Below are 15,753 nucleotides of genomic sequence, written 5' to 3'. Positions count from 1 at the left end.
GAATTATTTATGGTGGCCTGTTTGGAGCAGTACAATCTGACTTGAGTGAGCTTGCCGAATGATTTCACACATTGTATGGGATGTTTTTTGGGAACCAAGTGGACTGCCAACCTTTAGGTCCCTGGAGTCTGTTATGCCATTATGTCATTCAGCACTAAAAGTCCATGAGTGCCTGTATGTGACAGGGTTTTCAAGAGGCGTATGAAGGATTTCGTTTCTGTATGTTACTTAAGACATTAAAGCTCCTCAATGATTTCACCGATGATCTGCATTTCCAGTAAGTGTGAGATCTTTACGCTGTGCCGGCCAAAGAAAGCCGTGTGCTGAAATCTATTTACTTAAGTCACAGGAGGTCACAAGACCGCTAAAGGTCATCTAGATGTCTAATCTCCATTTATTTCTGCAGGACAAACAATCCAAAAACATTGTAATTCATAGTGTACATTTGAGATTAAAACAAAGCTGCAGGATTTATTTCTGTTAGTTTATTTCCAGTCTTTCTGCAAATTATAAATTATTATAAACCATGATGGCTGGAATCACTTTTTTTTTGCTAAAAAGGATTGATGTTTCCATGCTTCCCTGCTGTTTTTACCACAGCACAATATCTCTCACAACACTGTGGCTTTAAGGTCAGTCATTAGGAAAAGAGCTGAAGGATTACAAAGTGCTGAGAGCTTTCTGGACTCGCTTAGGCATTCTGCTGTTCCATGGATGTTCTGTACCTGCAGCTCCAGCCAAAATGAGAAAAACATAGGTTGGATCAAGAATAAAGGGAGAAATACAGCAAAAAAACAAAAAAAAAACAGTTCCTTTAGCTTATATTCCACTGTTTTATAAAAAGGCAAAGAGAAACACAGAAATATAGATTCGTCAATACACTGCCTTTCATTGACCTAAAAAGATTACATTTTTTGTATTCAGTTCACTGGGCGTCTTTCTGAGTTGAAACTAGACTCATCTGTGTTTCATATGCCCAACAGGCAATTTTGTACGAAATACACTATATGCATTTGAGCAGATGATATTAATTCAGCCTCTCCCACCACTTTTTGTCACAACAACATCAGTGCTTTCAGCTAGTCTCCTTGTTTTTTTGTTCCTGGTATTTGTCATGCAGTTTCTATGTGATCATCAAAGCCATAACTGGTTCCTATTGAGTTTGATTAATATCCTGGAGATATGTACAAAATAGCTTTGTAATGTTCAGACTTTGTACCCTTCCTGCACTTTAATACTTGTGGTTAATGTTTTTTAATTCATTTTTGTTCGTTCCCTTTGTATGTAATCTGCATTTTTCCCGCCATTAGTTTCATAATAGCCCATTACAGTTTATAAACATTTAATGTAATTTACTTTCTCACTGGAAAGTAAATTATCCCAATATACCTTCATGATCTTCATGGTCATAACCAGTCATACTCAGAAGTGTGTATGCTAACTAAAAATTACAAGAGATGAAATTGCACTAATATACAAGATTCATAATTAAAATGTTAGTTACAGGCCTCGAATTTGATTGGCCGCGCGGCGTTCCAAGCGTTCTGACCATGTTTCTGACTTTTCACTGTGTGTGTTTGTATCACTCGCAGATTTAAGCCGTCTGTTCGTCTGGTCTGTTCATTATTAGTGGTGGGGATTTTCTGCAGGTTACATTGTTACACAAGTACGCGGTGACAAGTGAATCATTGAATCATATGCTTCGTTTGAGTCATTTAGGAACGAAACGTCACTAGCGAGTGCTGTTTGTTGTCGCGTAGGTCGATTCTGTGTTGACTTTATTTGGAACGGCGTTGGCTGAGCAAAATAGCAGGAAGATACTATCAATATTGTGTCTAAAATGTAAGTTTGTTTGTTGAACGTTCCTATAAAAGTAACATCACACTCATTGGTCTGAATGTCAACACTCTTAATCGTGTTTATATTGAGTGTGCACACAGAGACCGCGTATTCTACATCTGGGGTTTCTGTTGGGTGCTGTGAAACTTGTCCAGACCAGCCTACTGACTGATGTGGAAAATTGAGCTCACTTTATCATTTACTGGCAGAACATTCATGACTCCATTAAAGGAGCATGTCAGAAGTTCATGTTCATCAGCGTCCAAGATGAGGAAAGTGCATGGTTCAATCTAATGTTTCATGCAAGCTTTTTAGAGGAATTGCTAGCCTAAAGTGAAGTGAAGGTCAAGGATATAGAATTCAACCTTCACTTTATCCCTTTGTGTGCAATGCACACACCTTAAAAGTGATGTGTGCAACCCCAGACAGGTGTTCTGTTGGCTTCCATTACAATTGCCTGTTAAAAACCACAGAGGAAGCCCTTGTATTATAGACACATAAAGAGCAGAGACGCCCTGCAATAAATCAAATCCGCTGCCGGGTCTCCCAAACTTTGCTTCAGGCTCCACTCTGCAAGTTTTACACTTTTTGAAGTTTATTCTGTTGTATAAAATCTTGCTGTGCGGTCAGTTTTTTGCCAGGCTTATTATATTGTCAGCTTTGACTACAGTAGATTCATATCAGCTTGTTTTGATTATTTAAAACTAGGATTAAATATTTTATTTCGGCTTGAATACAAGTTGAACTGGTTCAACACAACTTATTTGTCAGGATTTGTAGCATAATGTTGATTACCATAAAAAGACTTATCTCTTCTTTAATTAAAAAAAAAAATTAGGTTATGGTGAGAAACTTACAATGGAAGTAAATGACCATTTTTTGATCATTTACAAACATGCTTACAATTTTATAAAGACACATTCGTTCTTATATTAAAACCTGTGTTTTATCTAAATTTGAAAGCTGTTTAAATCATAATTTTTCACATTTGTTTTAGGGTTTTATGGTTTGCAGTGCATTGTAGCTGGTTGATCAACTTGAAACTTTGCACAGAAAAAGTTAGAAAGGTTTTTTTTCACTCAAATCGTATTTACACAAGAATATGGGCAATTATGAGCAAGTGGATTTTTTTTTTTTTTACAAATTACAAATCTTTTTTTAATTAACAGCATCATATCACAAATGCTGTCACTGAACCTGGAATTTTTCTTTATTCTGACAAAAAACTTCTTCTATTCCTCAGCAGTGGAGGAAGAAGTTGAGTTTGACAGCTTTCAGCGTCCTCTTCACTCAACACCCTGGAAAAATCTGCGACACCTTCACTGCAGATTGGCTTAGGAAGTCTTAAAATGGGATTGTACCTGTAAGGTCAGTGGTTTACAATCTGCCCAGGTTGTGCCAGTCCCCCTGAGGCGATTGTTGTGGGTCATTTAGGAAGTATTGCGTAATAACAGCTGCTTCACATTTGGTCCTCACTGACAGTTAACGGTTTCAGAACTGGACTGGCTCCGTGACTCCGGATCTTCATCGTAAATACAGACACTGCACTGGCAGCAATATAATATCTAAACTCCTGGAGATGATGCATATATCTTCATAATTTCTCATATATGTGTAGAAGGATGAGCTGGATTTTGTCTTTAAAGATGTCGGCGCTCCTAGTCTCCAGCATGCAAACTTTTGGCTCTGGGAATTCGATGTTGGGGATGTGCCGGGGAAGGAGGATGTATTAGCCTGTGCTTGGCAGAATATTAGGGAGACTAGGCTCTCTCCTGGGATACTGAATTTTGTGCTCAATCGGACAAAAGATAGAGGTTGAACAAGAGGACACGCAGCTGCAGCCCAGTCTCTGCATCATCTCATCTCAGTCTCTGAGTCCTCATGCTATTAATTAAAAAGCAGCAGGACTGATCTTAGAGTCTGAGCGCTGTTTACAGCTGCGCCTGCTCTTGAGCTGGAGTTTGATACACAAGAGGATAACAGAAAGTCAGTGCAGGACATTTATTGCACGTCTTTGCATCATATAACTTTAACATTGCACAACAGTAACTGGATTTCTTATGTGTGGCCCATTTGTGCTGCTGTGAGTCTGCTGTTAATGACATATGGGGCGTTTAAAAATCCAACACCTCATGCACCACAGGGCCAGATTGCTGTTAAAACACTAAATCATGGGACTGATTTCAGATCAAAGTTTCACACACCAGAGCTGTAGAATTAAAATATATCGCTGTGAAGAATAAGTTTGAGAGCAAACAGCCAGTTTCCATTATTTGCTGAAAATCTTCCCATCTGTGAAGCTCTGAAGTGAAATATGACACGCAAGCATCAAGTTTGATGTCACGAAAGAACAAATAACATTTTTTATTTGCTTTTGTGATTTTTTTTTTTTGTGATCTGACTGATGTGGTCTCTATGCCATTGTAAGAGCTAGATTTTGCAAATTATCCTAGTGTTTCATAAAAAACAACAACAACAGAAAACAGGTCAGACAGACATGAGGGTGAGTAAATAATGACTGAATTTTCATGTGCAGATGAGCTATAGCTATTTGAACCTGGAATGAAACCTAAACTTAAAGAATAGTTCATTCAAAAATGAATATTTGATGAAAATGTACTCATCCTCAGGCCATCCCAGATGTAGATGAGTTTGTTTCTTCACCTGAAAAGATTTGGGTAAATTTAGCATTGCATCTTCCTCTAGTGAAAAAAAGTCCCTCCTATGTTGTCCTCTCACATCAAATCCACAGACATATTTGTTTAGAATTGTTTTGACTGTTTTGGCTTGTAAACAGCTCTTGATCTGTGATTTGTCTCCTGTTTCAGACTAAACAACCTTTTTATTGGAGAAAGAAATATTACGGATAGGGGACTCGTTTGAAGTTAAAAACGTCTTGATGGATTTTCACAGCTTTTCACTTCACAAGACATTAATTGATGGAATAGAGTCGTGCGGATTACTTGTGTATTATTGTGATGTTTTTATCAGCTGTTTGGACTCTCATTCTGACGGCACCCATTCACTGCAGAGGATCCATTGGTGAGCAAGTGATGCAATGCAAAATTTCTCCAAATCTATTCGAAATAAGAAACAAACTCATACATCTTGGATGACCTGAGGGTGAGTACATTTTCAGCAAATCTATTACAAATGACACCTACTTGGTGATATAAAATATTCTTATTAGAAAAAGCCAAATGATTTACCGCTCAAAGCACATTTTAGTCCACATGACAAAACATTTTTGCAGTGTAGAAAAGAGCTTACTCACTTCAGCTGTGAACTATGGGAAGGCCCTAGAGAGCTTTATTCCCATAGTCTCTGTATGCAAGTGTAACTGTCTTGTAACAGGCCCATTCTCTCTGTACTTTATGTCCTGAATAGAGCACAGAGCTGGTGTCAAATGCGGGTGCTCTGAGCAGATTAATGTGAGGATGGGATGTTGGTTTTGTTGCTGGTACAAACTCGCTGTCACAATCCATTCTTTTATAGCGCCGTCGCTCTGTTTTTATAAGCTTCTCTCAGATAAATTCCTGCTGTCATGGACAGGGATGATGTTTTCCCCCGATGTTTTCTTTGGCCAGACACTAAATGTTTGAGATCGTGCATGAATCTTCTGCTACACTGACATGCATTAACAGTGCTGTTGTGATGAGCCTGGTCTTGCTGGTGATAATGCCCCAGAGGAGAGATGCTCGCTGTACAGGACTGGAAAAGAAGTTGATAAAAAACCATGTCAGGGCAGTTAGAATTGACAGACAGTTGACCCTGAGAGGTCAAGTAAATATCTACAGCGGATCTAAATATTTATAATTAATTATAACTAGTTATGATTAATTATTCATATTTCCCCATGAGCTGATTCGCTACACGGCTCTTCGAAATATATCGAAATACCAAAAGCGAGATTAGTAAAGCAGATTAAAACAAAATCTGGAAGAGGCAGTGTGTAATCCGAGAATATTATTTATGAGCTGTTTTTGATCACCAGTAGTGTGAGGTGGCTTTGACCCAGTCTTATGGCTGTTTTTTATGAATAGATGGAGTAGAAAGGTTGTATGTTGATTTACAGCTCAGTCTCCTGCACAGTTATCCCAGCACTCTTCATACAGTCTGTCCTTCTTCAAGTAAAGGAGATAGACTCCAGTAATAAAAGCTGCCTGCCAAAACCTCAGTGAATTCCTGATGAAGGAAAGAATGCAGCAGGAAAAGAAGCCACATTTTCTTCCCTTCATTCGACTCACTGTTTTTGTTTTTTTTTCTCTCTAAAAAAAGTGTAAAACTGTCCTATCCATTCTCCACAATTGTCTCTTTTTTTCCTGTTTCACAATTTTGGCAGGCATTGGTGCTCCAAATGCTTCAGGCTAGAAGAAAACATTGTAGCAGAGCTGAATATTTTTGCATCCTTTTGAATGAATGTTTTAAATTTCTATAATGATGTATGTTATAAAAAATAAGGATGGTGCTCTACAACACCTATTCGAGCTATAGGGAAAGTACAAGGGTAAGCAGTTTTGTTTGTTTTCTTGTAAAGTGTCAAAGGGGAAATGTCTCATTACGCAGTATCAGAGACAAAACGCAGGCTGCAGTTTGTTTGGCTTGTGAAGTACGTCTGGTAATTAGTTTGAGCTGTGGTGAAGGAAAACTGCGGTCGTGCAGACAACTGCAATGCACTGAGAGGCTCAAACGTGTCTCTGCGTTGGATTAGAAATCGCATTTGAAAGAGATGAAAAGGTCTTTGTTCTGTTTGTTACTTTGTCGTCTTGCTTATGCTGTGTATATAGATATATATTTGTTCTGACAGCTTAGAAAGTAAATCTGTGGTTTATAAAGGAATATTTTTGAAAATTGAAATTGTGGCCACACACTCTGTTTTATATTTCAGGCAGGCCGCTGTAATCATGAGCAGCGGTTTATATTGCAGTTTTCTTTTATGCACTAGGATGTGGTGTTAGTCATTCTAGAACAATCCAGTTGCAGAGACGGATCCACATGAGTATGCTGCCTCGAGAGGCTTTCAGTTTGTCCTCCGGTCACTCCCAGTTGTCATGGTTGGCGTGTAAATTACTATTGTCATTCTTATCAAATCCCAACACAACCCTGTTTGCTATTCAGCTTAGTTCTCTCCTTAAAGGGAAAGAGAATTCAGCATATACTTAAAGGGATAGTTCACCCAAAAATGAAACTTTGGTCATTATTTGCTGACCTTCATGTTGTTCTAATCTGTATAATATGGAAGCTTGTTTCTATCATGGGATAAAAAAGGTAACGGTGACTTTTTATACAGTATGTTGCAATTCTGGCTTTTTTCTCACAATTCTGAGAAAATTGCAATTGTGCGATACACACATTTAATTTTGAGTTTATATCTTGCAATTGGGAATTTATAACTCACATTTCATGGTATAAAATCGTAAATGCGAGATAGGATTGTGAGATGTAAATTTGCAATTACTGTTTTTAGTGGCGGAAAAAGAATTGAGATGTAAACTCAGAATTCAGAAAAACAAGTAAGAATTATGAGATGTTAACTGCAGAATTTCAAGAAAAAGGTAAAAATTGTGAGATGTAAACTCAGAATTCTTAAAAAAAGGTCTGAATTGTCAATTGTGAGTTTATAACTTGCAACAATAAGATATAAGCTTGCAATTCTAAGAAGATATAAAAAAAATATTTTATCTGAGATAAAAAGAAAAACAATTGCTTTTTAAAAGTTTATGTGGCAGAAACTAGCTTCCATATGCTGTTATAATGTGGAATAAAAAAAGAATTTTTTTTTTTGGCATGTTGGTTACTATGAATTACTTAAAAAAAAAAAAAAAAAAAATTTTTAAGTAAATTTTTTAAAAGTAATTCATAGTAACCAACATGCCAAAAAAAATTTAAAATCACCAAATCCATACAACTTGTGCTGTATGATTTCTGAAGCCGCATGATGCAAGGAACAGACTTTATTTAAATAATTTTAAATTTATTATTTAAATATTTCTTTCTCAATCTTAAAAAAAGTAAATAAAAATAATTACAATGAATAAAAACAGCACAAAAGTTCAGAAAAGTAAATAATGACCAAATATTTATTTTTGGGTGAACTCTTCTTATAAAACATCAGTGATCCTGGCAGCCAGTGTTTGATAATCACCTGTGCTTACAGAGCAAATACACATGTGAGAGCCAAAGAAGCAGTGCTAAGCGCTTCACCGTAAATATTTGGGATTGTTTATAGAGAGCCTCTGAGCTGATTTTTCTGTTTTTTAACTTGTGTTTTTTCTGCGGTCATTTGTCTGTCATAACTGAACACGGGTTTAGACAGCTTGATTTCTGCTCTCTTCCCCCACATGGCCACAATAGCTCAGTGTTATAGCAGTAAGGCCAACTGATTGCTTTTCAGTGTGTTATCAGTTCAAGGTATGTGGTCAGGAAAGCAGAAGACTCTGTATGTGAGAAGTTTACTAAAGACTTTTCATTTGGTTTAATGTTTAACACATGAAGATGATATTTAATGCAGGCATTTTATTCCACGTGGGAGTGTCATTTCATACATTTCTTTTAGTTCAGTTCTGTGCGACTGAATTATGTCTTCTTTAGATGTTGCTCTGGGCGTCTGAGTGAACTGAAACTGGCTTAGAGAACGACAGACTGAGATTCATTTATATTCTTTATTTTCCTTTCTCCCATAATCCTACCTTCCTCTCCTTCTCATGGTCTGAACCATAAATGAACCCAAAGCTCCAAAGTGGTGGACTATTATCCCAAATATGTGCATTAATCTGCCATGATTATGGTAGAATTTTCTATTTGCTCAGCTGTTTGGGAAGCCCATTCTCCAATCAGCTCACTGTGCTGATATAAAACCTCTCAGTGTTTCAGTGCAATATTTATGGCATATATAAATGTTCTTGTTCGGAATGACTTGAAAAACAGCACGCAATCGTGCAGGGCTGACGTGGAGCACTATAAAGTGGCCATTACTATGGGAGTCCTTTCACGAGGTCAGGCGTCCAGATGAGTGTTTGAGTGTGTCTGTCTGTGGTAACATCTGCAAGGCAGTCACTTCAGACTCTCTTCAGCTGTCTCTGTCTGCCAGTCCTGACATGATGACTATTCACACTCAGAACACTGCTGGGAATGACTAAATCATTTACTCAACTCCCCTCAGACGTGGATCAAGCTTAATGTTTAGCATGAAATCGCTTTTATACCATCATCAATAATCACGTGTCTGTTTGTTTTCAGGTATGCATGATAGTGTACAAAACAGTTGTCTATACTTTACTGGAAATTACATTTGAGATGTTTAGTGGATGGACAGCTTGTCAGTGAATGAACATGAAAATCAGAAATGATCGTTTACTTACCCGTATATCATTTCAAACCTGTATGCATAAAAAAGAGAGAGAGAGAAATGAGTGGCCAAAACAATGAGACATTTTTCAAAGTGTGTTTTGACTTGAATTAAAGTGTACAAGTCATATGAACCACTTTTATAATATTTTAACGGTGCTTTTTAAAAATCATTTTTGAAGCTTATAAATGGCCGTCCACTTTGGTTTTGATGGAAAAGTGCAGATTGTACAGTCTGCCTAACTTTTATCAATATAATGAAAGTCAATGGGGTCCAAAAAAAGACAGAAATGAGTGGCCAAACCAATGAGATATTTTTCAAAGTATGCTTTGACTTGGAATATAGTGTACAAGTCATCTGAACCACTATTATAATACTTTAAAGGTGCTTTTTTAATCATTTTTGAAGCTTATAAATGGCCACCCATTTTAGTTTTTTGTGGAAAAGAGCAGATTGTACATTTCTTAATACAGGATGGAATGACATAGAGGAGAGTAAATGATGACAAAATGTTCATTTTCGAGTGAACTATTGCTTTAAGTGGTGGGTGAAATGTGCTTTTTCGTTCCACAGCTACTGTAATGGGAAAAAGAAACATTTATGTAAGACTTCAAGAAGTAAGACATTTCTGCTGCAGACAGCAGGTTGGTTCAGCAACATATCTCTTATTCTTGGCTTCATATCTCACCATGAGAACAATCATTTTCCAGTATGGTAATAATGACTTCATTTCCACCATGTCAGCACAGTGGATGTCACAGTGTTTCTCTTTCCTTGTTTTTGTTCCTAAATGGACAAATTAATCAAATTATGAAACGTCATTCTCAGTTTTCTACATTTAGTTAGTACTCTGGATCTCATTTTAGCACACGGCCTATAATAGTAATTATCTTAAATTACTTTTCTAATGACCAAAAATTAATTCCAGTTATTGGTATGACTGAGCTCTTAAACATGATAGCGGCTTATCATTACAAAGTTGTTTAAGGATTAGGAAAAGTCCTTATTAATAATGTTTTATTTCGGCAAAACGGAGCAACCCGGTGCTTGGAGCCAGTTACATGCTCCTTATAAATGTTATTGCGATAAGAATATTTTGTTCTGCATTCCTCGACTTGTTTCTGCAAATGATGTGTTTTCGTGTCAGTTTTCCGCTCACTCCTCCAAGCTGCCAAGTTGGGAATGAGCTCATACTGTGGGGAAGCAGAGCTGCATTTATACCCCTCTGGAGCTCCTGGGGAGAACAAGCCTGCGAGATGAGGAGGGGGAGTACAGAATGAGAGAGCGAGAGATAGAGTTTGTCAGAAGAGGTTAGAGAAGACGAAAGAAGACACTGTGTAGCACAGTAGTGGTCAGAGTCAAGGTGGACAGCTGTGTTGTGGGAGAGGAGAAGTCAGACCCATTGAAGGGGAACGGAACAGTAAGACACAAAGGACAGTCGAGGACCTCATCTGGTGTTTGACACATTGATGAGGTCCAATTAAAAAAGACATGATGGAAGAGCAAAAAACAGGGTTTCCGCGGGTCCTTAAAAAGTCTTACATTTAGTTGTATCAATTTTAAGGCCATAAAAAGTCTTAAATGGAACAACAATGTTTTAATTATGGTTTCAAGAGGTATTAAATTTGGGGACTGAAAGACAAGAATTGCAATATAGCTTAAAGGGATAGTTCACCCAAAAATGAAAATTCTGTCATTAATTACTCCCCATCATGTCGTTCCAAACCCGTAAGAGCTTGGTTCATCTTCGGAACACAAATTAAGATATTTTTGATGCAATCCGAGAGCTCTCTGACCCTTCATAGACAGCAACACAACTGTAATGTTCCCAGGTCCAGAAACGTAGCAAGGACATCGGGAAAATAGTCCATGTGAGATCAGGGGTTCAACCGTAATTTTACGAAGCTACGAGAATACTCTGGTACTCTGAAGATACTCTGTCCACAATGGCGGCGCGTTGCAGGAGACTGGATGAGGAGGAGAAGAGTTGTTGAATAAAGTAGTTATTTTTGTTTTCTTTGTGCACAAAAAAATAATCTCGTAGCTTCTTATTTCTACTGTAAAAAAAATTAAGTTGTAAATAAAGATGATCAGAGTATGTTTTCTTGTTTAATTACTTTCAGTTTCTTTATCATTATTTGTAAAATGTATTATCAATTTTTAAGCAATTTTCCAACACCCATTTTTAGTGTATTTTTTTTAGAATTTTTGCCATTTTATAATTATCATGCATGTAGTTTTATCATCTCATTGTAAGTGAGAAACTTTGTTGCTTGATGTAAAAAATATTTAAATATTTTTTTTATTAATTTTAAAATAAGGTCTTGCTGAAGAAATAGTCCATGCACACATTATGTGTCATCTTTCCCCATATTGGGGTCTGATTGGCAGTATGCTGTGGAAGTGAGTCAAGTACAATGACTATTGTTATGAAAAGCTTTTTCCGCTGTTGTGAGTCCAAATCACTGGGTCGAACCAAAAGTCAATTAATGGATTAAAGAGAACAGAGGGAGTCTCTGATCTTGTTAACAATACTTAATTGCTTGGATGGCTACTGTACACTGAGCCTCAGTTTAATGGGAATTAAGGGTTAGGAGAAAATGGGACTTCTGTTCTACACCCTATAAAAGATTGGAAGCTGTGCACTAGTCTAAAAGACACCTATGTATGTAAGACAGAGTTCATATACATACATTCACAGTGCATTTAATAGGAGTGCCACTGAATAGGTCTTGGTCTTTATTCCTGTGCAGTGAAGAAAGCATGGCCCCTTAAAAAGGACTGTTATTGAATACTCTTCAAACTATTGTGGCTTCTCAGCTTACAGTTCAAGACAAAAAGTCTGCTATCGTCTGTCCCCCATACACATTATCTGTGAATCTCTTATAATTGAGATGGGAATCATAAAGAACTGAATGATTCTGGTTCCAACTGCGATTGCTTAACAGTTTTGGGATTTTTTTCAGCAGTAAATTTCAGGAAAAGAAAAGAACAAAAATAGGTGTTATATTTTCATTAATTCCTTTATTTTTGTCTTTATCTTTAAATACACATTGGTGTATTAACAGCGTGTCAATAATTACACTAATTGGGTCTCATTGGCCATGAATCATACATTAGTTCTTGGTTCGTGGAGTCGGACATTATTGTTCAAATTGAGAATCGACTCCAATTAATTGACGAGTGTTTGTGATTCGCTAAAAAGTGTATTTTACTCAGAAACCAGACTTTGCTGGTCATGGAGTGTTTTATTGACTAGTAAAAGCAGCTCATAAAAGTTTTTCTAAATTCCCTGAAAGCCCTGTATGTTTTTGTCTAAAAAGAACCATTAATAAGCATCATTTGCTCAGAAATCAGCTTCAGGTGTGTGCGATATATATCGTCTATGATAATATCATAGTTGTTGTTGTGCGATTTGACATTATTGAGTGCAAAAACCAAACAAAAGTACACCCAGATCAGAGAGTGCATGCATACACTACATGATGTAGGTTAGACTACTGCACAAACACATTTAGAGTTCTTTAGATAAGGGGGCAAAAATCCCCACAGCTTTCATATGTACTTCATATTTATATCATCTGATATAGTTAATATTACATGAAGAGTGATGTTTTTCTCCAAATATCAGCATGATTGCAAATGTGATATTGATTTGATGAACAGTTCAATAAACAAAAAGTTAATATTAAGTGACATATTTTAGACACAAGATTTGCCGCTACCTACTAAAGTATATTTTCCATTTTCCCCACAAATCATTTCAAATATCAGTATTCATTGTTTTTTTTAATCATCGAAACATTATGTATGTGTAACTGCAGATTAAATGCATTCATGTACTGCATTAAACAGTCTGTGTAAATGCATCTAAATACCACTTCAGATGCAGATTCTGTGCCATTGATTGGTTACAGCCCTATAGTGTCTTACTATTTGAATTTATTGATTAAATTTAAGAATTTGACACAAAAGATGATGCATACATTTAATTAGGTTAGAAAAATGGCCTTGTAAAGGTAAAAAAAACAATAAAAGGTAAAAAATCTATTTAAACTTGGTGGAAAAGTTAATTTCTGTTACTCCTGCAATCTAACCACCTCACAGAATATGACGAATATTAAAAGCTTTGGAAGTCAGCTGTCCACGGCAGTCCTAAACCTGTCAAAATAACATGCTCAGCAAAATATCGTCTAATTATTGACAAAATTCCAGAAAATGTCGAGATATCATTTTGTTATTATCGCACACCCCTAGTGGTCACATGCTGTATGTTTTGATTTCTTTAAAAGAATTAAGAGTCATTTGCTTGAAAATCAGACTTCACAGGTCGTGTTGTGCATATCATTCTGATCAGTAATACAGGAGACACTTTTGGACTATTTTGATGCAGCCTTGGATCTGCTGGAACCAAACTGTCATGCATATCATTCAGTTACTGTATTTTTTAATATAACTGGTTCTTGGTTCCCAACCAATGTATGTAGCTAGAAAAGTGTTGTTTTTAGTCAGCTTCACTTTAATTTGTGCTTGGTGACTTGAGCGTTTTAACAGAAGTTTTAAGGTATGTCAGTCCACACCGGCACCAACTCAAAAATGCTACAATATCCTGATTTAAAATATGCACTTCGGTGGCTTTGAACTGAAGCATTATATCATAACAGTTCTGTATATGTCTGTAAAGGAAACCCAATGTCCTCTTCATTGACTTGTTTTGCATCCTTCAGTGGAAGAATTTCCCCTTTTCCAGTAACTTGGAGCATCAAAGTCTCTCCTGCAAATTATCCAGTGCTGCTGTAGAAAAGGCTTTTCTGTTTGTCTAAAAAAAAAAACTCTAAAGAAGAGAAGACAAGAATCAGTTGTTCTGAAAATAGACGGCCTGCTGAATAGAGAAAAGGCCACAGAGGCACAGGACTTGAGCTGGAGCTGGAGGTGATAAAAGATCAGCTTTGGAGGAATGGACACACTTTTAAAGGCCCCTCCTCATGGCCCCACCTCCCTCCACAAGGCATGAAGCCAGGACAGGTCAAGAACAAGAGTCCCACTGTAAAGAGATCTTGGGATTGTCCAAAGTAGCAGATTCCTGTCGAGTGAATGAGCTTTAGGCTGCATTTCCAATGTCCTAACCCCTTATCGCTAACCATGAAAGAGCATAGCAAATATCAGTGGCTTGTCCGCTAGAATGATATCCACTTCAGTCTCTGGTGGCTTGTGATGTTAAATAAGATATATGTCTGGAAGTGTCTGAAAGAAAACCTGGAGAAAAGGAGCAGGAAACAGACAATGTGAACCGCGTGTCAGTGCCAGCACACGTCAACAGAATCTCGCTCACCCACCGTGACACTCAATGTAGTACATGATACCATCACTGAACAGTGTTTTGCTATGGTATTAGACATTTACAGACTTCCAGAACCCCTACAAGACTTCAAACATTCCTTATCCTGGTGCAAAACCGCAGGTTGAGTGAACAGCCCTGGGGTATTGTGGAAAAATTCTCTTGTATTGTAAATGAAGCAGATATAGTAATACACTAACATGAACTGAAAGCCTCAAGATAAAAATCTCCCAATTGTGGCTTTATATCTCGCATTGTGCCTTTACTTCTTGAAATTTGACTTTGAATCTCGCCATTTTGACTGTATATCTCACATTGTAACTTTTTCTTTTTTCAAATGTTATCCCACAATTATCTTTTTTACTCCGAGGCTTCAGGCTAGAATACTTTGGCACATGATTGTATGGCTTGTTTAGTTGAGCAAAAGTGATATGATTTGATACGCTTTTTGTTATGCACTTGAGCAACAAAGGCAATTGAAACTTTTTTCTTCTCTTTTTGCCTACACACGCATGCATACTATTGAAGACCTTTTAAAGCTGTGTATTTTAGGCTTAAAGGCTCCTTGTTTTGTGAAATGCATGTTAGAAATGGCAATCTTTTGACCGAGAGCTGAGTGTTTTGTGCAGGTTAGGGCAAGTGGTGTGAGTGCTTGAGGAAGATCAAGGTCAGAAGGTTATATTCAAGCTTGCACTATGGCTCAAGACGCCATCACGACTGCAACACACCCAAGTATTTCTGGAATGTGTCCTGCTATAAGACCAACCCTGCAACAATCGGTCATAACAGGTAAGATTAGTTACACCTATAGGTAGCTTTAAGGAGTCACAATAAGCAATACATGATAAAAGAGTTACCTAAACACATGTACATGCGCTTGAACTTGCTTTGAGTGGCATAGTACATGTAGTGTACTTTAACTGAAGTGAGAAGGAATGTGTATCCTCAAGACATGCTTGCCATGACTCTGGCCTACGTTTGATAGACAGCTTAAAGCGTTAGTTCACCCAAAAAGGAAAATTAGCCTGTGTTTTACTCACCCTGGAAGCATCCTAGGTGTATGTGACTTTTTTCTTTCAGACGAATCCAATCGGAGTTATATTACAAATTGTCCTGGCCCCTCCAAGCCTTTCAGTGGGGGTAAGCGGGTGTTGGTTGTAAACAGTTCAGAAGACGTGAAATAAAGTGCGCACATCCATAATAAAACGTCCCTCACACGGCTCCGGGG

The 15,753-nt window shown here is 37.3% G+C and overlaps 1 protein-coding gene across 1 annotated transcript in view; it reads left to right on the top strand.

The window, feature by feature from the left end:
* The first annotated feature begins 1,747 nt into the window (after nucleotides 1-1,747).
* LOC107707190 (serine protease 23-like) overlaps nucleotides 1,748-15,753 on the top strand; it is an 18,344-nt gene continuing 4,338 nt past the window's right edge. The window contains exon 1 of the mRNA XM_016511126.1: nucleotides 1,748-1,842. The gene's annotated coding sequence lies outside the window, so the exon portion shown is untranslated. The remainder of the gene's footprint in view (nucleotides 1,843-15,753) is intronic.

This window comes from Sinocyclocheilus rhinocerous, unplaced genomic scaffold (assembly GCF_001515625.1).
Source record: "Sinocyclocheilus rhinocerous isolate Xijiao unplaced genomic scaffold, SAMN03320098_v1.1 scaffold174, whole genome shotgun sequence".
Taxonomy (NCBI): Eukaryota; Metazoa; Chordata; class Actinopteri; order Cypriniformes; family Cyprinidae; genus Sinocyclocheilus; species Sinocyclocheilus rhinocerous.
The sequence above is the reverse complement of the archived record's forward strand: the minus strand, read 5'-3'. Positions and strand labels throughout refer to the sequence as shown.